The sequence below is a fragment of the Puntigrus tetrazona genome, unplaced genomic scaffold (assembly GCF_018831695.1).
Source record: "Puntigrus tetrazona isolate hp1 unplaced genomic scaffold, ASM1883169v1 S000001062, whole genome shotgun sequence".
Taxonomy (NCBI): Eukaryota; Metazoa; Chordata; class Actinopteri; order Cypriniformes; family Cyprinidae; genus Puntigrus; species Puntigrus tetrazona.
The window spans coordinates 606,323-627,504 of NW_025048651.1; the positions used below are offsets into that span (position 1 = coordinate 606,323).

General features: G+C 39.1%; 3 long non-coding RNA genes and 5 other non-coding genes across 8 annotated transcripts; all 8 read right to left on the reverse strand.

Moving 5' to 3' along the window:
• Positions 1–113: 113 nt before the first annotated feature.
• LOC122340533 lies at positions 114–2,576 on the reverse strand. Its single transcript, XR_006250256.1, has 5 exons — positions 2,484–2,576; positions 1,642–1,709; positions 1,271–1,394; positions 948–1,026; positions 114–692 (listed from the first exon to the last, which is right to left on the reverse strand). It is a non-coding gene; the product is annotated as an uncharacterized LOC122340533 (long non-coding RNA).
• Positions 760–893, reverse strand: LOC122340655. The gene has a single exon (XR_006250350.1). It is a non-coding gene; the product is annotated as a small nucleolar RNA SNORA3/SNORA45 family (small nucleolar RNA).
• LOC122340656 lies at positions 1,091–1,224 on the reverse strand. Its single transcript, XR_006250351.1, has one exon. It is a non-coding gene; the product is annotated as a small nucleolar RNA SNORA3/SNORA45 family (small nucleolar RNA).
• Positions 2,577–6,900: 4,324 nt separating the features above from the next.
• LOC122340534 lies at positions 6,901–9,303 on the reverse strand. Its single transcript, XR_006250257.1, has 5 exons — positions 9,217–9,303; positions 8,425–8,492; positions 8,046–8,169; positions 7,723–7,801; positions 6,901–7,477 (listed from the first exon to the last, which is right to left on the reverse strand). It is a non-coding gene; the product is annotated as an uncharacterized LOC122340534 (long non-coding RNA).
• Positions 7,866–7,999, reverse strand: LOC122340654. The gene has a single exon (XR_006250349.1). It is a non-coding gene; the product is annotated as a small nucleolar RNA SNORA3/SNORA45 family (small nucleolar RNA).
• Positions 9,304–15,951: 6,648 nt separating the features above from the next.
• Positions 15,952–17,976, reverse strand: LOC122340535. Its single transcript, XR_006250258.1, has 5 exons — positions 17,899–17,976; positions 17,039–17,106; positions 16,681–16,804; positions 16,358–16,436; positions 15,952–16,099 (listed from the first exon to the last, which is right to left on the reverse strand). It is a non-coding gene; the product is annotated as an uncharacterized LOC122340535 (long non-coding RNA).
• LOC122340659 lies at positions 16,167–16,300 on the reverse strand. The gene has a single exon (XR_006250353.1). It is a non-coding gene; the product is annotated as a small nucleolar RNA SNORA3/SNORA45 family (small nucleolar RNA).
• Positions 16,501–16,634, reverse strand: LOC122340657. The gene has a single exon (XR_006250352.1). It is a non-coding gene; the product is annotated as a small nucleolar RNA SNORA3/SNORA45 family (small nucleolar RNA).
• Positions 17,977–21,182: the final 3,206 nt, after the last annotated feature.

Here is a 21,182-nt window from a genome sequence, read left to right on the forward strand (position 1 = left end):
TTTTAAACAGATGTTGAAGGAGAATGTGTCGTGGGACAATTTCACAAATGTTATAGGATCAAACCAAAAACCAAACTAAGCACGCAATGTGTAATGGAAGCAGACTCACAGGATGTAGGTAAAATGTTGACAAGGTTTATTTACACAAGAGCATAAAGAGAACTTTGCAGATGGAACAGGTCAGTATGATAAATGGCAGACAGTCAGAAGCAGGAGATGCATCTAAGCTGAACACAGTCCTCATCTTTTCCAGAGAATGATGTTACACACCATAACAACGACAGGACCAGAGGAGACGATGGGGTCTTTTTGCAGGAGCAAAGTCCTCTTTATGAGTATAAGCTCGGACGCTGGGTGAACTGTGGTGTGCATTAAAGTAGTGACGGTGCTGAGTGGCTGATTAAGTGCAGGTGTGACTGATTAATATTCAGGAGAGCTGGATTGCTGGGATTGGGTGGAGACTGAACCTGGCAGATCTGTGACAACACTTACATGAGGTTTAGATGCAATACACTTATTCAGCAGTCCTTTAAAAGCATAACAGGCCAGTCATCATGTGATGGCAGTATATTACACAAAGGAGTGCAGCTTAGACCACAACTGCACATTTCTGAAGAAACAGAAACACGTTTAACAGTTGGGCTTCACACTTTCCCGCTCATCTTCAGTGGTGCTGTGGAGGCTGATGATACCTAAGACAATAAAAACAGCTGTTAGACATCACCTTGCGTTTGTCTAAGATTATACACCATGAAATAGACTTGTTTCTGAGCATGTGATTGGCTGGGCAACGAAAAGCATCAGCCAACGAATAAGCAGAGACTTACTCTGCGAGCACTTTGAGCACACCAAGACAAAGAAAAATGGCATCAGGATGTGACTCTAGCCTCGCTTGACTTGATTCAGTAGAGAAATATACACACACACACAAAGAAGAAAACCCTTACTCCAATGGCGCTTCAGTCAGGAGTGTTCACCGCTCCATACAGTGCCGTCAATGACAGCATTCATCAGCATCTGCAGGAGCTGAGAGAAACCACACATTACACTTCAAACACTGCTGAGCAACAATATAGACTGATGAAGATGGGTCTGTTTCTGAGCATGTGATTGGCTGGGCAATGAAAAGCATCAGCCAACGAATAAGCAGAGACTTTCTCTGCGAGCACTTTGAGCACACCAAGACAAAGAAAAATTGCATCAGGATGTGACTCTAGCCTCGCTCTTCGTGTTACTTTCTAAGAGCAGGAATAATTTCAATCGGAAGTACCTTCAGCGAGTGAACTCTCCTGTAGTCATCAGCTGCTGTTATCAGGCTCACAAGGAGAAAGGAAAATGGAGCCAGCGCACTTCTCACTCAGGATTACACCACCGTCCAAGAAAGCTAACTGAACCTAAGAAATTAGACATCAGGACAAAATGACACATCAGGACAAAAAAATTGTCCTAACCAGGAGCAAAACAAAGCACAACAACTAATAATCTAAAAGACTCTAAACAACAAGCAGCTAAAGATCTACCATTAAATTGTAGTGTTGCAACTGGTTGAGATAATAGGCCACAACGTTTGGCAACTCTAGCCTCACTTGTGAACCGATTACAAATATTACAGGTGCTAAAAGATGAGCAATCAGTAGATACCTGGCAAACATCTCATGAACCTGCGAGTGATCATCCATCTTCTGAGGAGCCTGGTCTCTGGGGCCATGCTGTTGAAACAAGAGCGGTGTTATTTTTTTACAGTATCTACTCCACAGAGTTCAATTTATTCACCTTATAAACAGGCATGAAGGTTTTGTAACTGACTGACTTGTAGTTTCATTAGTTTTCAGTTACTTGAACTAAAGTAGGTATTAATGACTGGTAGACCAGTGGTAAAACACTTCGTTGCGTTACTTAACGTTGAAACTGCATCTAAAGTGTTTGATTTCGATATCTAAAAATGTGATTGATCGTAGTTATCTGTAGCGGCTAACGAATCAGAAGCTTCACACTTTCACGGAAAACGGCTTACTTTGTGAGCTTTTGTGTCGCAAAAATAAGAGCACCACCAGAAACACGGGCACTCGTAGTTCATGCTTTACTTCCACACGAACTCCAACGTACTACAAAATACATGTGCATATCGTCAAAATTGTAAATCATTTGCTTGGCATAACCCTGCAAATATTTATGGATAGCCAACTACTTTAAAACGGCGAGCAGCATTTTAAAGTTTAATGAGCACATTTTTTTGTATTGTATTGTATTACGAGTCATACTTTTTCAGTCCCCAAAACCTCTGAAATTATACTTTAAATGATACCTAAGGCTTTATGGCCTTAATACACGTGGTCACGTACAGTAAAAGCATTTCCTAACCCCGAACAGACATCGGTGTTTGATTAACGTGCACCAGATATTGTTAGAGAATCATGTGACTTACAGAATAATATCTAACATCAACATTTTCAGTAAAAACCCAAAAGTTATCTCTCACTCACATGTCTGAGCTGCCGCACTCCTTCTCTGTCCAAACCGGAAAAGACCGTCTCGTTTCCTCCGTCGTAGTTTTATGGCGAATCTCAAGCATAGCTTACTAGGTGCATATCGCCACCTACTGTATCCGAGTATGCAGCATGGATTATGAATCTACGTTACAGTCTCAAAAAAGAAATAAATAAATAAAAACATAAAACATACAATCATGGATATGTCTTTGTAATGTATACACCTGTATTCTTCAAATATTCCACAACAACATTCTTTACCCTTTTTCTTTTTCTCAAAACACCCTCACTTCAATTAAATTTTCTTCCAGTCTGCCTTATTTCTTCCTTCAATCAAATCATCTCTTCCCTGTATTCCATACAATACAACAGTATATATTTTCTGAGATTTTACACTCCATACATTATTACTTTTACCAAAAAAACAAACAAACAATGTTTTACCTAATGTCCAGCCTCCTCCTCCTCCTTTTGGTTTTATGGCAGATTGCGAACCAACTTCACCTACTGTGATGGAGTGTGAAGAAAATGAACTAGGCAGTAATAAATCCTATATATATTTCCTCTGTCAAACAGCAGAGGCGCGCTGAGGTAAGGGCCGCTGGCGGGCTGCGGGACACTGGGGCGTGACTGGGGCTCAGCACTGTGTTTTTTCTTCAGGCAGAGAGGCCGTGGCGCGTCCTGAGCGAGCTGAAGCTGACGGTGATGGAGATGGGTGATGAGGAGGGCGGCTCTGCTGGAGCCACTCTGGAAGGAAGCGATGTCCTCTTCACTGGAAAAGAGTTCTTCGTGGGCATTTCGAAAACACACCAGTCACCAGGGGCAGAAGTTGTGGCCGACACCTTCAAGGTGAGCTTTGTGATTGGCTCGAATGGGGTTTCTTAGCATTGGCTGATAGAGTGCTTCAATCACTTTTAGAAATGTAGCGCTATTAACATAGGGATGTATAATGACAAGAATAAACAATGTGTCATTAAATGCATAGACGGACTGTAATCAAATCAAAAATAATCTGAATGCATAGTCAATGTAAAAAACTGGAGGATGAGTAACTTCTTAATGCTAAAGTCTGAAAAAATAATTGGACCTAAAAACCCCACATATAATAATCTAGAACACTGTCTGACACTTGATGGCTGCTCTGTTAATTCTTCATCATCAGTTAGGAACCTAGGTGTGCTGTTTGACAGCAATCTTTCCTTCGAAAACCATTTCTAGCATCTGTAAAACTATATCTATATATCTAAATTACGACCTATGCTTTCAACCTCTAATGCAGAAATATTAATTAATGCGTTTATGACCTCTAGGTTAGATTATTGTAATGCTTTATTGGGTGGTTGTTCTGCACGCTTAATAAACAAACTTCAGCTAGTCCAAAACGCAGCAGCCCGAGTCCTCACTAGAACTAGGAAGTATGATCATATTAGCCCGGTTCTGTCAACACTGCACTGGCTCCCTATCAAACATCGGATAGATTTTAAAATCTTATTAATTACCTATAAAGCCCTGAATGGTTTAGCTCCTCAATACTTGAGCGAGCTCTTATCACATTATAGTCCTGCACGTCCGCTGCGTTCTCAAAACTCTGGCCATTTGATAATACCTAGAATATCTAAATCAACTGTAAGTGGCAGATCTTTTTCCTATCTATCAATCAATCATTTTTATTTATATAGGAGTATCTTGTTATTAGTGCCATTAGATTAGTGCAGCCTTCGACACGATCAACCACAACATTCTCTTGAATAGGTTAGAAAACTATGTCAGTGGAAGCGCCTTAGCATGGTTCAAATCATATTTATCTGACTGCTATCAGTTTGTAGGAGTAAATGAGGAGGTATCTGGGAGATAATATCAGGAGACATGGTGTTAGTTTTCACTCCTTTGAGAATTCAGTTAGGACCCTTAAATTTCCATGGGACCCCACAGAACTTGTCCAAGTTTGAATTAATTAACTGATACTGAATTAACTGATACAGATGCCCTATTATTGTATATAAATAAATAAAAGTCTATTATTATTACAGTTTAATGAAAGCATTGAAATATAATAAGTACAGAATTAGTTTTAACTTCATGATTTCAGTCAGTTAGACATGCAGCTGACTGGCCATCACTACGAGATCTTGTCTGTGTCCGAGGACGTTGCTGCTAACTGCATTTACATCAGAGGTCCTGCTAAACTGGACTTCCTCCTACATCCCACAGCTGAGGAGTGTCCCGGCAGTGTTCCTGTGAGTAATGGAGCGTGTGCAGTAAATATTGTCATCGACTGAAAAACATTTTGATTTTAGTGTAACTTTGCACAATATTGAGTTGTGCTTCTTCATCTTCTTAGTGGAAATAAATTCTTATTCAGAAGTACCATTAAACAGTGGTTGAGCCTGGTCAGTACCTGGATAGGAGACCTCCTGTGAAAACCTCGTAGACCTCGTTGCTGCCGGAAGAGGTATTAAAGAGGCCAGAGGTATTAGTGTGCGTCCTTACTCCCCAGTTTAGTGACATGGCCAAACTCTCCCGTTGGCCTCGGAACCTCATAACCTAATAATTCAACTTGCCTAATAATTATGCATGCACTGTAGTACACTGTGTGCTGACAGCACGTTATGAAGGACATGATTCAATTGACTTTGCAAGTACACAAACTTATTCTGCTAAACCTAGAATACCTGTATGCTGACACTGAATGAGAGTTAACCGAAGAGTTAACTTCGGAGATAACTTGTATTTCCTGTCAAACTAGATGCTAATAAATATGTCAATAAATGCAAATCTTATTGTTCATTGTCACCTTGGCTTCAGCTGACAATGCTGCAACTGTCCATGTTCCTCTTATGCTTTCATTTCTTAGGTTTGTTTAGAATGGACACATGTTATGATAGTATTATAATACAAACAGCCTTGAAAAAAAAATTTGTTATTTACTTCTATCCCAGTTTAGGGGTGTTTTATTCTGGACCTCAGGCCTTGACCTGAGGTCCTTGACACCACACACCGGCCTTTTTAGCAGTCCAGGGGTGTATTCCATAAAGAAAGGTTAATTTACCTCTGAACTGAGGGTGGATTAACCCAAATTTACTCAAGGTATGCTAGTTCCAAACCGAATTCAGGAGTTAATTCACTCAGCTTAAGGTATGTAAAATTTTTTTTAAAAAATCATATCGGCACCTAACTGGCAGTTGTGCAATCTATTTTTGTTTTTCTGTTTAATCCCTTAATATAGGGATTATATTGTTTGTTTGATGCTAATTTCATAATTAGTCATATCAGATATGTATTTTTATTACAGGAATAAAAAAGTCAGTCTATGATGTGTGAGATTATATTGTAAAATGTAATGAATATGTACGAAATTACTGAATATTTTCTGAGAATATGATCTTTACTTAACATCCTAATGATTTTTGGCAAAAAAGAAAAATGGATCATTTTGACCCATACAATGTATTGTTGTCTATTGCTACGAATATATCCGTGCTGCTGATGACTGCCTTTGTGCTCCAGGGTAGCAGAACCTAGTACGGTTATCTTCAAGTTACTACTCTGAAATTAACTTGTTTTTTGGAGCCAAAAGCTGAGGTTATCTCCTTACTTACCTTGAAGGTCCTCAAGGTCCAGAGCGGAGAACCTGGCTCAAACGTCTTATAAGACATGTAGTTTTATGGCTTCTGTAAGTATATTCATATTTTCATTGAGGTGACTAGGAAGAGATATGGGTTTGGTAGATTTTTACTGTGCTTATCTAACCCTAACCAAAATGTAACTTTACATACTTCATTTACAAGAAAAGAACATAAATGCATTCATCTCCAAAAAAGGCTTCCGATTTGATACGTATTAGTCGAGCAAAAGCTATCATTTGCAATTTTGTTTTTTAACATGGGCAAGCAGGATGTCACATTTAGTTATTTTCCTCCAGGAGACACAGGTCTACAGCCCTTTATGGACGTCAATAAAAGATTGCATTTTCATGAATATTTTAGTATGATCAGAATTAACATTCAGCAAGAATTTTACACCATTAATTATTTTTAAATTAGCCACAGGTGTGTTTGAGGCCTGTGATGGACAGGCCACGTAAAGGACAAGCATTTTGAAAATGTGGTTAATTCTAGTAATACGAACCTTAAGTTTCTGATTAATGAGTGGGTGCCGTGTCAGCATTTATATAAAAAAAAAAAAAAAAAAAAAAAAAAAAGTTCTCAAAAGGCACAAAAGTGATGCAGTAGTAAACTAATGAAGCCATCTGTTTTGAACAGATGAAGAAGCTCTAGTCCGAATAATAATGCTTTTGACAGCCTGTCAAGAAGAGAATTAAATGTGTCGTGGGACAATTTCACAAACCTTATAGGATCAAACCAAAAACCAAACTAAGCACGCAATGTGTAATGGAAGCAGGCTCACAGGATGTAGGTAAGACGTTCACAAGGTTTATTTACACAAGAGCATAAAGAGAACTGCAGATGGAACAGGTCAGTATGATAATGGCAGACAGTCAGAAGCAGGAGATGCATCTAAGCTGAACACAGTCCTCATCTTTTCCAGAGAATGATGTTGCACACCATAACAACGACAGGACCAGAGGAGACAATGGGGTCTTTTTGCAGGAGCAAAGTCCTCTTTATGAGTATAAGCTCAGACGCTGGGTGAACTGTGGTGTGCATTAAAGTAGTGACGGTGCTGAGTGGCTGATTAAGTGCAGGTGTGACTGATTAATATTCAGGAGAGCTGGATTGCTGGGATTGGGTGGAGACTGAACCTGGCAGATCTGTGACAACACTTACATGAGGTTTAGATGCAATACACTTATTCAGCAGTCCTTTTAAAAGCATAACAGGCCAGTCATCATGCGATGGCAGTATATTACACAAAGGAGTGCAGCTTAGACCACAACTGCACATTTCTGAAGAAACAGAAACACGTTTAACAGTTGGGCTTCACACTTTCCCGCTCATCTTCAGTGGTGCTGTGGAGGCTGATGATACCTAAGACAATAAAAACAGCTGTTAGACATCACCTTGCGTTTGTCTAAGATTATACACCATGAAATAGACTTGTTTCTGAGCATGTGATTGGCTGGGCAACGAAAAGCATCAGCCAAACTAATAAGCAGAGACTTACTCTGAGCACTTTGAGCACACCAAGACAAAGAAAAATTGCATCAGGATGTGACTCTAGCCTCGCTTGACTTGATTCAGTAGAGAAATATACACACAAAGAAAACCCTTACTCCAATGGCGCTTCAGTCAGGAGTGTTCACCGCTCCATACAGTGCCGTCAATGACAGCATTCATCAGCATCTGCAGGAGCTGAGAGAAACCACACATTACACTTCAAACACTGCTGAGCAACAATATAGACTGATGAAGATGGGTCTGTTTCTGAGCATGTGATTGGCTGGGCAATGAAAAGCATCAGCCAACGAATAAGCAGAGACTTACTCTGCGAGCACTTTAAGCACACCAAGACAAAGAAAAATTGCATCAGGATGTGACTCTAGCCTCGCTCTTCGTGATACTTTCTAAGAGCAGGAATAATTTCAATCGGAAGTACCTTCAGCGAGTGAACTCTCCTGTAGTCATCAGCTGCTGTTATCAGGCTCATCAGGAGAAGGGAAAATGGAGCCAGCGCACTTCTCACTCAGGATTACACCACCATCCAAGAAAGCTAACTGAACCTAAGAAATTAGACATCAGGACAAAATGACACATCAGGACAAAATAGAGAAATTGTCCTAACCAGGAGCAAAACAAAGCACAACAACTTCTAGTAATCTAAAAGACTTTAAACAACAAGCAGCAAAAGATCTACCATTAAATTGTAGTGTTGCAACTGGTTGAGATAATAGGCCACAACGTTTGGCAACTCTAGCCTCGCTTGTGAACCGATTAGAAATATTACAGGTGCTAAAAGATGAGCAATCAGTAGATACCTGGCAAACATCTCATGAACCTGCGAGTGATCATCCATCTTCTCAGGAGCCTGGTCTCTGGGGCCATGCTGTTGAAACAAGAGCGGTGTTATTTTTTACAGAATCTACTCCACAGAGTTCAATTTATTCACCTTATAAACAGGCATGACAGGTTTGTAACTGACTGACTTCTAGTTTCATTAGTTTTCAGTTACTTGAACTAAAGTAGGTATTAATGACTGGTAGACCAGTGGTACAACACTTCGTTGCGTTACTTAACGTTGAAACTGGCATTTATCACATTTTTAGTTATCGAAATCAATCATTTTAGATGCAGTTTTCTGTACTGTGATAGATCGTAGTTATCTGTAGCGGCTAACGAATCAGAAGCTTCACACTTTCACGGAAAACGGCTTACTTTGTGAGCTTTTGTGTCGCAAAAATAAGAGCACCACCAGAAACACGGGCACTCGTAGTTCATGCTTTACTTCCACACGAACTCCAACGTACTACAAAATACATGTGCATATCGTCACAATTGTAATGCAAATATTTATGGATTGCTACTTTTTTTTGTATTGCGAGTCATACTTTTTCAGTCCCCAAAACCTCTGAAATTATACTTTAAATGATACCTAAGGCTTTATGGCCTTAATACACGTGGTCACGTACAGTAAAAGCATTTCCTAACCCCGAACAGACATCGGTGTTTGATTACTGTGCACAATATATTGTTAGAGAATCATGTGACTTACAGAATAATATCTAACATCAACATTTTCAGTAAAAACCCAAAAGTTATCTCTCACTCACATGTCTGAGCTGCCGCACTCCTTCTCTGTCCAAACCGGAAAAGACCGTCTCGTTTCCTCCGTCGTAGTTTTATGGCGAATCTCAAGCATAGCTTACTAGGTGCATATCGCCACCTACTGTATCCGAGTATGCAGCATGGATTATGAATCTACGTTACAGTCTCAAAAAAGAAATAAATAAATAAAAACATAAAACATACAATCATGGATATGTCTTTGTAATGTATACACCTGTATTCTTCAAATATTCCACAACAACATTCTTTACCCTTTTTCTTTTTCTCAAAACACCCTCACTTCAATTAAATTTTCTTCCAGTCTGCCTTATTTCTTCCTTCAATCAAATCATCTCTTCCCTGTATTCCATACAATACAACAGTATATATTTTCTGAGATTTTACACTCCATACATTATTACTTTTACCAAAAAAACAAACAAACAATGTTTTACCTAATGTCCAGCCTCCTCCTCCTTTTGGCTTTATGGCAGATTATGAACCAACTTCACCTACTGTGATGGAGTGTGAAGAAAATGAACTAGGCAGTAATAAATCATATTGTACAATCCACTACTCTTAATAAATCTCATGACTGTGTGTATTTGTTTGAGTTAAAACTGTCATAATACATTAGTTAAAGTGAAATTCTGGTTTCATATATATATATATATATATATATATATATATATATATATATATATATATATATATATATATATATATATATATATATATATATATAATGGTTTATATGTCTGGTCTGCATAACCTGCTCTCTGGCACTGGGCGTGACAGCGACTCAGCACTGTGTTTTCTCCAGGCTGAGCGGGTTGAAGCTGACGGTGATGGAGATGGGTGATGAGGAGGAGCTGCTGGAGCCACTCTGGAAGGAAGTGATGTTCTCTTCACTGGAAAAGAGTTCTCTGTGGGCATTTGAAAAACACACCAGTCACCAGGGGCAGAAGTTTTGGCCGACACCTTCAAGGTGAGCTTTGTGATTGGCTTCAAATTGGGTCTCTTAGCATTGGCTGATAGAGTGCTCTGTCAGTCACTTCAATCACTTTTATATATGTAGCGCTGTTAACATAGGGATGTAAAATGACGAGATTAAACAATGTGTCATTAAATGCATCGACGGACTGTAATCAAATCGGCAATGATCTTGGGAGAAACCAGGCTCAGTTGGGGCCAGTTCTCCTCTGGCCAGATGCCCAGCAATTAATTTCCTTTTCAATTTTTAACGCAGCTATGTCAGATTGTGTAAAGGACTTATTTTGTGTGTGTGTGTGTGTGTGTGTGTGTGTTTGTGTGTACACCTGGAATCTATCACGTTGTTGGGACCAAATGTCCCCACACGGAGAGGAAAACCAGTACATTTTGACCTTGTGGGGACACTTTTTAGGTTCCTATGAGTAATCATGCTTATAGAACATACAGAATAATTTTTTTTTAAATATAATATTGCCAATAGTTTCCTGGAAGGGGTAGGTTTAGGTGTAGGGTTTGTGTAGGACAGTAACACATACAGTCTGTACAGTATTAAAACCATTTCGCCTATGAAAAGTCCCCATAAAACATGGAAACCCAACATATCCGTCCACACGGGCTCATCTAGGTGTTCTGGTCTCTGATGAACATATTCACTAGGTGATCTGGATATCACCATCTAATCTGGATACGAACAGAGAAACAGAATAAGAAAGAAACAGACTAATATTAGCATAGATGCTATTCTTTTTAAGATGTAAACAAGTACATTGTGTTTTGTGAGGGTGTTCCCAGTTCCGGCTGATCTAATTAATGCAGCCTAACAATCCTTTAATGGATTTGAATAATAAAAGTGTATTAGTGTGTTATGTGTAGGCTAGGTTAAAAAGACGTCTTTAATCTAGATTTAAACTGAGAGAGTGTGCTTCCTGAACAGTGTTAGGGAGATTGTTGGAACTTATGATTTCTAAGACAAAAAGAGATTTAGGTGAAAATGCAAAAGTGGACATGTAGCACCCTTACCGCCTAATAATACACATTAAACAGAAAAACTACAGGATACGGAGCTGCTGAGATCTTTCCTGCAGTCGTGTATTAAGTGAGCAGTAAGTCAAAAGAATAGAAGTCAATAGAAATATTCTCTTATATTCTCTCATGTATATAATGAAATGCACATACATAATAATAAAACATTAACTCATCCTGTTACATTTTATGAATGAGGGCGTGAGGTATGAAAATGAAAATGGAAAGGAAAATAAAATAAAATAAAATAAAATACAGTTTCTGTGTCTTTCAGTGGCTGTTTTACACAGTTTATATATAGCTCTGAAACAAATATAAAGCGTCACCATAGCGTTTCTTGTTACACTGACTCAATGGTAACAATTAAACTCATTTAGCGCAACCTATCATTGTAACAGCATGATCGCCTTTGTTAGCATAGCTAATGAAACAACGTGATACTCACACCCAAAACGCATAATAACAAGCAGTGGGTCCGTGAGTGCTCTGTGGGCCAATTGGTCACACGCTGCTATCTGGGAGAGTGAAAGAGAAAGAGAGTTAGTGTCTTCTTGCATGGATTCATCGCTCAACTGCCGATCTGTCACGTGTGGCTTTATAGCCCATGCTGGATGAGCTGCAGGTGTGACCGATCGGCTTGTGATGAGTGCAGCCAGGTGCACGGTGTTGGCTGCCAGGGCAACGCTGATCATTCCTGGTGAGATTTCTTATTCGAACGGCCTATTGATGAATTCGGAGAAGGGCCTGCAGGAAGCGATCCACCACCAGGCGCTCCACTACCTGGCTGACTGATGGGGACCCTCCAGGAGCCAGTGCTTTGCCAGACATCTGCCTGTGCCTGGGCAGGTTGGTGGGGCTTGTACTCCCACTCGTGAAAATGCAGAGCCGCACAGATGAGGGAGAAACCCAAATGGAATTTCCCGTTTGACTTCCCATTTGACTTTTTGACTTGTTCGGCGGAGTCGAGTGGGAGAGGCGCGCTGGCAATAGGCAGAAACGTTCCAAAATGTAGATACTCTATCCCATAGCACGCCCGGAGTACCAAGGTAATCATAGGTGAAGGTTTTGGTGGTCTCCTCTCTCTTCTAAGCCTTTGGCACCCCTGCTGTTCTTCATCGTTCCTTTGCTCTGTGCTGCAGATCCATCCATCTCCACATCTTCTCCTTCATCTCCTTCCCTTTCAGGTTCACTGGACTGGACAAACAGTACATTGGTTTCCTCTAACTAATTTCTATCAATAGATTGCAGGTTGTTTGAATGCAGACAAGTTTGCGTTTTCTAATTCTCGATTTTGTCCCACAGGTAGCTGATGGTGGACCACAGGTAAGTATTCACTGTTTTCTCTCACAGGTTGCTGAAGCTGGAAGGCAGGTATTAATTGCCACATTCTTCATTTTCTTCTTTTGAGTTACAATCATGCTTTTCCTTGAAGGATGGCCCACATGTTTTCCTCTTTGCTCTTGGCTCTGGTTGGTGCTCCAATTCCAATGGTAGGTAATCACATGGTAACAAAGGGTTTGGTGTAGAACCCTTGACCTTCCTTTTCCTATTTCCAGTTTTACCTCATAGACAGGACTATCTTATCCACTTGGCGAACCACTGTGTGTTTCCCTGTGCCTCCTCTGGGTATGAGGTTTCTGACTAGAACACAGTGCCCAGGGTGCAACACTGAGCTCCTGACTTTCCCTTCACTGTTTCTTTTGTTCCTCTCTGCTAGCTTCTTGCTGTTCTCTCTCTCTCAATTTCATAGGCTTCCTTCATCCCTTGACTTCATCTCTTTACATATTCCTTGTGGTCAACCCAAAGAGCCAGTCTACAGGTAGTCTTGGCTAACGCCTGAACAAAAGATAGAATGGTGAAAGTCCAGTCACCTCACATCAAGTGAGGGTAAAGGGTATGCAAAGGTAAGTTTAATCAACGATTCATTCCAATTGGACTTCTGTTTTTCTGTCAAGGATTTTAATATCTGGAGCAGCGTCTCACATTCTACCTGCCCATTTCCTTGCAGGTGGTCTGCTGTGTGCTTGTAATATTATTCTGTTTTTATTTTTGTTCCATTAGTTTTTTCAATTTATTTTTGTAGCTTTTTCTGTTCTGTGACCTGTACTGCTGAATCTACAGTGCTGACTGCTGACTGTTGCTCTGAAGTATACTGAAAACCCTACTGAAGCTCACAAATTTTGTCTTTTATTCGTCCCCCTCTTTAGTAAAAACCATTGCTGCCTGCAGGAGCTCAAAGGCTATGGACCTCTAAGGAAGTGTGTGAAAAAGTAGTCATATGAACCATGATGAACCTCAAAAGCGCTCTAAGCGGATGGCCAGAGCAATGAGTTGATAGAGTCGATCCGGTGCACAGTTAACAACAGTTCATTCCACTCGGTGAGGGTGCAGAACTCGATGGCAAAATCAGCTGCCAATCCTCTGCCCTGACGCAGGGTAATGAGTCTGTGAGAGGCTTCCTGGCCGAACAAGGAGCGTTTGAAAACCTTGAACATCTTGAACAACTCCTTAAAGTACGCAAATCCAGCACAGCCTCTGATTCCCATAATGCCACTCTCCAGTCTCGAGCTCTGCCCGTAAGGAGGGACAAAATATAAACCACCTAAGAGTGATCATTGACATAGGTGGAGGGCACTGAGTGAGGAAGGAGCACTTAACTGCCAAACGAATAGGGTTTTCGGCCGGTCAAAGAAGAAGTCAATCAAAGAGAAAGAGAAACAGGTGCCCACACCACTTAGCGCAAATACCAAACATAATAACTATCAGCTGCGGCAGTAATCAGAATAGAAATGAGGAAAGACAAGGTAAAGAAAAGTGACAGCTCAAGACAAACCCTGCTCATGACAGTTTGGGTGCTAAATAGGAAAAGGATCTGCAGTTGATATTCTAGGTATTATCAAATGGCCAGAGCTGCCTTGACTTGCATATGAACTTAAGTGACATCCCATTCCTAACCCACAGGATTCAATATGACCTCTGTCCACCCGTTAACACTTCTGTGAAAGCTGTCCAAAAGGATTAGGAGTATCTTGTTATTAGTGCCATTAGATCTTAGTGCAGCCTTTGACACGATCAACCACAACATTCTTGAATAGGCTACAAAACTATGTTAGCGCTTTCAAATCATATTTATCTGACTGCTATCAGTTTGTAGGAGTAAATGAGGAGGTATCTGGGAGATAATATCAGGAGACATGGTGTTAGTTTTCACTGCTATGAGAATTCAGTTAGGGCCCTGAAATTTCCATGGGACCCCACAGAATTTGTCCAAGTTTGAATGAATTAACTGATAAAGTTAAATCAAATAGCGATTTTTACTAGTGTCTGTGAAAACTGAACCATAAAATATGTATGAATAAATGGTGCAAATGCCCTATTATTGTAAATAAATAAAAGTTTATTATATTATTATTATTACAGTTTAATGAAAGCATTGAAATATAATAAGTACAGAATTTGTTAACATTTAAATTGGATTTACAAAAAAAAAAAAAAAAAAGATTGTTGTATGTAATAAATCAATGTTAACTTCATGATTTCAGTCAGTTAGACATGCAGCTGACTGGCCGTCACTGCGAGATCTTGTCTGTGTCCGAGGACGTTGCTGCTAACTGCATTTACATCAGAGGTCCTGCTAAACTGGACTTCCTCCTACATCCCACAGCTGAGGAGTGTCCCGGCAGTGTACCTGGGAGTAACAGAGCATGTGCAATAATACAGAGAGCATTCATGTCAAGATGGGATTTTGTCATCGGCGAAAAAACATTTTGATTTTAGTGTAACTTTGCACAATACTGAGTTGTGCTTCTTCATCTTCTTAGTGGAAACCATAATACATTCTTATTCAGAAGTACCATTAAACAGTGGTTGACCACTGAAGCTTAGCAGGGTTGAGCCTGGTCAGTACCTGGATAGCAGACCTCCTGTGAAAACTAGGTTTCTGCCGGAAGAGGTATTAAAGAGGCCAGAGGTATTAGTGTGGGTCCTTACTGCTCAGTTTAGTGACATGGCCAAACTCCCCATTGGTCTCGGAACCTCATAACTCACACCTGAATATGAGGTTTTTCACCCTCTTTATACCTTATGTATAAAAAATACAAAATTAATAAAGTTAAGATTTAAGTTGATTTTGATTTTTTTTTTTTTTTAAATTTTTTTAAATGTGCTTGTGTGCTGACAGCACGTTATGATGGACATGATTCAATTGACCAAGTAACTTTGCAAGTACACAGACTTATTCTGCTAAACCTAGAATACCTGTATGCTGAAAACACGCAATGTGTAATGGAAGCAGGCTCACAGGATGTAGGTAAGACGTTCACAAGGTTTATTTACACAAGAGCATAAAGAGAACTGCAGATGGAACAGGTCAGTATGATAATGGCAGACAGTCAGAAGCAGGAGATGCATCTAAGCTGAACACAGTCCTCATCTTTTCCAGAGAATGATGTTGCACACCATAACGACAGGACCAGAGGAGACAATGGGGTCTTTTTGCAGGAGCAAAGTCCTCTTTATGAGTATAAGCTCAGACGCTGGGTGAACTGGTGTACGTTTAAGTAGTGATGGTGGTTGAATAAGTGCAGGTGTGACTGATTAATATTCAGGAGAGGTGGATCAGAACCTGGCAGATCCGTGACAACACTTACATGAGGTTTAGATGCAATACACTTATTCAGCAGTCCTTAAAAAAGGAATAACAGGCCAGCTTAAAAGCATAACAGGCCAGTCATCATGCGATGGCAGTATATTACACAAAGGAGTACAGCTTAGACCACAACTGCACATTTCTGAAGAAACAGAAACACGTTTAACAGTTGGGCTTCACACTTTCCCGCTCATCTTCAGTGGTGCTGTGGAGGCTGATGATACCTAAGACAATAAAAACAGCTGTTAGACATCACCTTGCGTTTGTTTAAGATTATACACCATGAAATAGACTTGTTTCTGAGCATGTGATTGGCTGGGCAACGAAAAGCATCAGCCAACGAATAAGCAGAGACTTACTCTCATGAGCACTTTGAGCACACCAAGACAAAGAAAAATTGCATCAGGATGTGACTCTAGCCTCGCTTGACTTGATTCAGTAGAGAAATATACACACACACACACAAAGAAGAAAACCCTTACTCCAATGGCGCTTCAGTCAGGAGTGTTCACCGCTCCATACAGTGCCGTCAATGACAGCATTCATCAGCATCTGCAGGAGCTGAGAGAAACCACACATTACACTTCAAACACTGCTGAGCAACAATATAGACTGATGAAGATGGGTCTGTTTCTGAGCATGTGATTGGCTGGGCAATGAAAAGCATCAGCCAACGAATAAGCAGAGACTTACTCTGCGAGCACTTTGAGCACACCAAGACAAAGAAAAATTGCATCAGGATGTGACTCTAGCCTCGCTCTTCGTGTTACTTTCTAAGAGCAGGAATAATTTCAATCGGAAGTACCTTCAGCGAGTGAAGTCTCCTGTGGTCATCAGCTGCTGTTATCAGGCTCATCAGGAGAAGGGAAAATGGAGCCAGCGCACTTCTCACTCAGGATTACACCACCATCCAAGAAAGCTAACTGAACCTAAGAAATTAGACATCAGGACAAAATAGAGAAATTGTCCTAACCAGGAGCAAAACAAAGCACAACAACTTCTAGTAATCTAAAAGACTTTACAACAAGCAGCAAAAGATCTACCATTAAATTGTAGTGTTGCAACTGGTTGAGATAATAGGCCACAACGTTTAGCAACTCTAGCCTCGCTTGTGAACTGATTAGAAATATTACAGGTGCTAAAGAGGAGCAATCAGTAGATACCTGGCAAACATCTCATGAACCTGCGAGTGATCATCCATCTTCTCAGGAGCCTGGTCTCTGGGGCCATGCTGTTGAAACAAGAGCGGTGTTATTTTTTACAGAATCTACTCCACAGAGTTCAATTTATTCACCTTATAAACAGGCATGAAGGTTTTGTAACTGACTGACTTGTAGTTTCATTAGTTTTCAGTTACTTGAACTAAAGTAGGTATTAATGACTGGTAGACCAGTGGTACAACACTTCGTTGCGTTACTTAACGTTGAAACTGGCATTTATCACATTTTTAGTTATCGAAATCAATCATTTTAGATGCAGTTTTCTGTACTGTGATAGATCGTAGTTATCTGTAGCGGTTAACGAATCAGAAGCTTCACACTTTCACGGAAAACGGCTTACTTTGTGAGCTTTTGTGTGGCAAAAATAAGAGCACCACCAGAAACACGGGCACTCGTAGTTCATGCTTTACTTCCACACGAACTCCAACGTACTACAAAATACATGTGCATATCGTCACAATTGTAAATCATTTCCTTGGCATAACCCTGCAAATATTTATGGATAGCCAACTACTTTAAAACAACGAGCAGCATTTTAAAGTTTAATGAGCACATTTTTTGTATTGTATTACGAGTTATACTTTTTCAGTCCCCAAAACCTCTGAAATTATACTTTAAATGATTCTTAAGGCTTTATGGCCTTAATACACGTGGTCACGTACAGTAAAAGCATTTCCTAACCCCGAACAGACATCGGTGTTTGATTAACGTGCACCAGATATTGTTAGAGAATCATGTGATATATAGAATAATATCTAACATCAACATTTTCAGTAAAAACCCAACAGTTATCTCTCACTCACATGTCTGAGCTGCCGCACTCCTTCTCTGTCCAAACCGGAAAAGACCGTCTCGTTTCCTCCGTCGTAGTTTTATGGCGAATCTCAAGCATAGCTTACTAGGTGCATATCGCCACCTACTGTATCCGAGTATGCAGCATGGACTATGAATCTACGTTACAGTCTCAAAAAAGAAATAAATATACAAATATAAATCTAATTATATAATATTATTATTATATAATATATTATATAATAAAAATATATAATTAGGGATAGTTTTTAACCATTACTAAGGATAGGGATGTTTTACGATAAACCCATGTATTTTTTCAGATATTCCACAACAGCATTTATTTTTACCATTTTCCTGTTCCCAAAACATGTATGTCTGCATAACTGCTCTCTGTTAAACAAATATCACATAAGCCTGTATTATGCATTCCTATAATGTGTAACATATGATTTAGATTTCTATGTCCTGTTCGAAGATGTGTGAAAATAACATGTTCTTTCCAAATTCAATTATGTATTATTTTGCTTGTCTTTATAGTTCTGTGTATAGTTTTGTAGTAGTGACGACCTTTTTAACATGTGTTCCGGTTCCTGTTCCTGTTCCTCCTGCTCCTCCTCTTTCTTCTTTTCTTGGTTATTCTTTAAGGATTTAATGGCGGTTGGCAAACTTAAAACTTAATAAGTGCATTTCCACTACTTACTGGAAAGGAGTGAGAAGAGCTCAATATATAGGATGTTTGGAACTAGAAAAAAACCCTAAATCATATCAATCTCGTTTCCAAGTAAATAACTAATTCACAATTTTTTTTCATTGTTTAGGCCCATCACCTAATAAAACCTGGAGTGACAGATCATTTATTTCCAAATATCTTAGAGCATGACTTAGTTGGAAACGTTCTCTTTCATAAGCCTCACATTTTATAAATACACATTCTAAATTTTTGTTAACCCACATTTGTCACATTGTCCATTTGCATGTTTTCTTATTCTGTGTAAGCACTGATTTAATAAACAATGACCAATACGCACCCAATATGCCTTTTGTTCCTTCTTTCTGACACTTCTTCTGTATTTCTTTCGCTATTAAAGCTTTAATTTCAGTTTTACATAATGCTACTTCAGCGTTCTATGTGTGAATGATTTAATGAACTGCTGACCTAGCCACAGTAGGTGCAACATGTATGTCACTTAAATGACTGCTGGATAAACAAAATTCATCTAGTCCAAAACGCAGCAGCTAGAGTCCTTATTAGAACTAAGAAGTATGACCATATTAGCCGGTTCTGTTAACACCGCACTGGCTCCTTTATCAAACATCAGATAGATTTTAAAATCTTGTTAAATACTTATAAAGCCCTGTATAGGAGATAAGAGCTTGCTCAAGATCTGTATAGTCAATATCTGAATAGCTCGTATATAATTGTAGTTGTTTGTTATATATAGTTTATATATAGCTTTTGTACATTTTATATTTTACTTTACTGTGCACATAGGGTCCGAGAGAAACGCAATTTCAATTCTCTGTATGTATGTACTGTACGTGGTAGAATTGACAATAAGGCAGACTTGACTTGACTTGACTCGAGTATTGAGGAGCTAAACCATTCAGGGCTTTTTTAAGTAATTAACAAGAATTTAAATGTGTTAATGTGACTGTATTAATAGGGATCCAGTGCAGATTTTATATGGTTGATTTCTTGATTCTAGTAAGGACTTTGCATTTTAGACCAACTGTAGTTCGTTTATCAAGCGTGCAGAACCCCCCAATAAAGCATTGGCCACAGCTCTGCACAGTTTAGTTTCAACCAGCTCTAAATCACACCTGCTTGTAAGTTTCTAGTGGTCCTAAAGACCTCAATTAGCTGGATAAGGTGTGTTTGATTAGGCTTGGAGCTAAACTGTGCAGAGCTGTGGCCCTCCAGCAATTGAGTTTGAGACCAATGTAGTAAAGCAATACAATATCTGACCTCGAGGTGATAAACGCATAAATTAGATATGTTTTGAGATGCAGTTTTACAGATGCTAGAAGCATGGTTTTGCTATCAAACAGCACACCTAGGTTCCTAACTGATGAAGAAGAATTAACAGAGCAGCCCTAAAGTGTTAGACAGTATTGTTACATGTGGGGTTTTTAGGTCCAATAATTAACACCTGTTTTTTCAGAATTTAGCAGTATGAAATTGCTTGTAATCCAGTTTTTATACATTCTAGTTTCTCAGTTTGGTCTGTATCATTGGGCCTCAAAGAAATATAGAACTGAATATCATCGGCTTAACAGTGAAAGCTAACACTATCATATATATATATATACATGATATTTTACTCACGCCCAAGCTATCCTGATGTATAAGACTTTCTTCTTTCAGATGAACACAGTCAGAGGTTTTTTTATTTATCCTGGCTCTTCCAAGCTTGGTAAAGCTGGTGGATAGTGGCCATTATTTTGAAGCTCCGTAAATCGGATATATACAAGTACTGCAAGTACAATGATGCAAAACTAAGCTTATATGCCTCCAGGAAGTTATCACATACCCTCTAAAGCAGTTTGATTTGTGTTTGTAAGAAAAATATTTAAAAATTTTAAATTATCATAAAATCTTTTATGTTCCATAGTTTACGTTAGGCCATTGTAGACGAAATGTTTATGTGCAAAACATTTTATACTGAATCAGAATATTTCTAAAGCTACAATTTGTAATATCTATACTTTCTTGTTTAAAATAGTTTTAAATAGTTTAAAATATGTGGTTATTTTAACAGTCAAACCTATTTCGCAATTAATTAAATGAATACATTGAAACATGTAATTAAGATTACAATTTTTTATTGACTGACAGCACTAATTGTGATGAAGTGCTTTTCAGCTCATTTAGCAGTGGGTTAAACTGAGCTGCAGGTGTTTAATGAATGCCATGCAGACTTTTGAGTTGAAATACAGCACACTACAGTATTGTAACTGTTTTGTGGTTGTATCAACAACAGCAATGAACAGACTTTATCATTTCACCAACATCGGGTCTTATAAACAAGTACAACAAGCAGTCAGCTAGAGGATTCACAAACAGGAGCAAATGTAGATAGTGGTACAATTTTGCAAGTAATAACCCATTGTTAAGATAAAAACTGTAATCACGAATATAATAAAAAAAAAAAAAATCAAAAATCACAGCAGGGAGAATGAGAAACGTGTAAGTTAACAGCACCAGGAACAAACTGCCCAAAATTAATTTGCGCTGAAGAAAAGTCAGTGATACCGAGTGAGAAAGTCCTCGACAAGTGCCAGCAAAACAGAG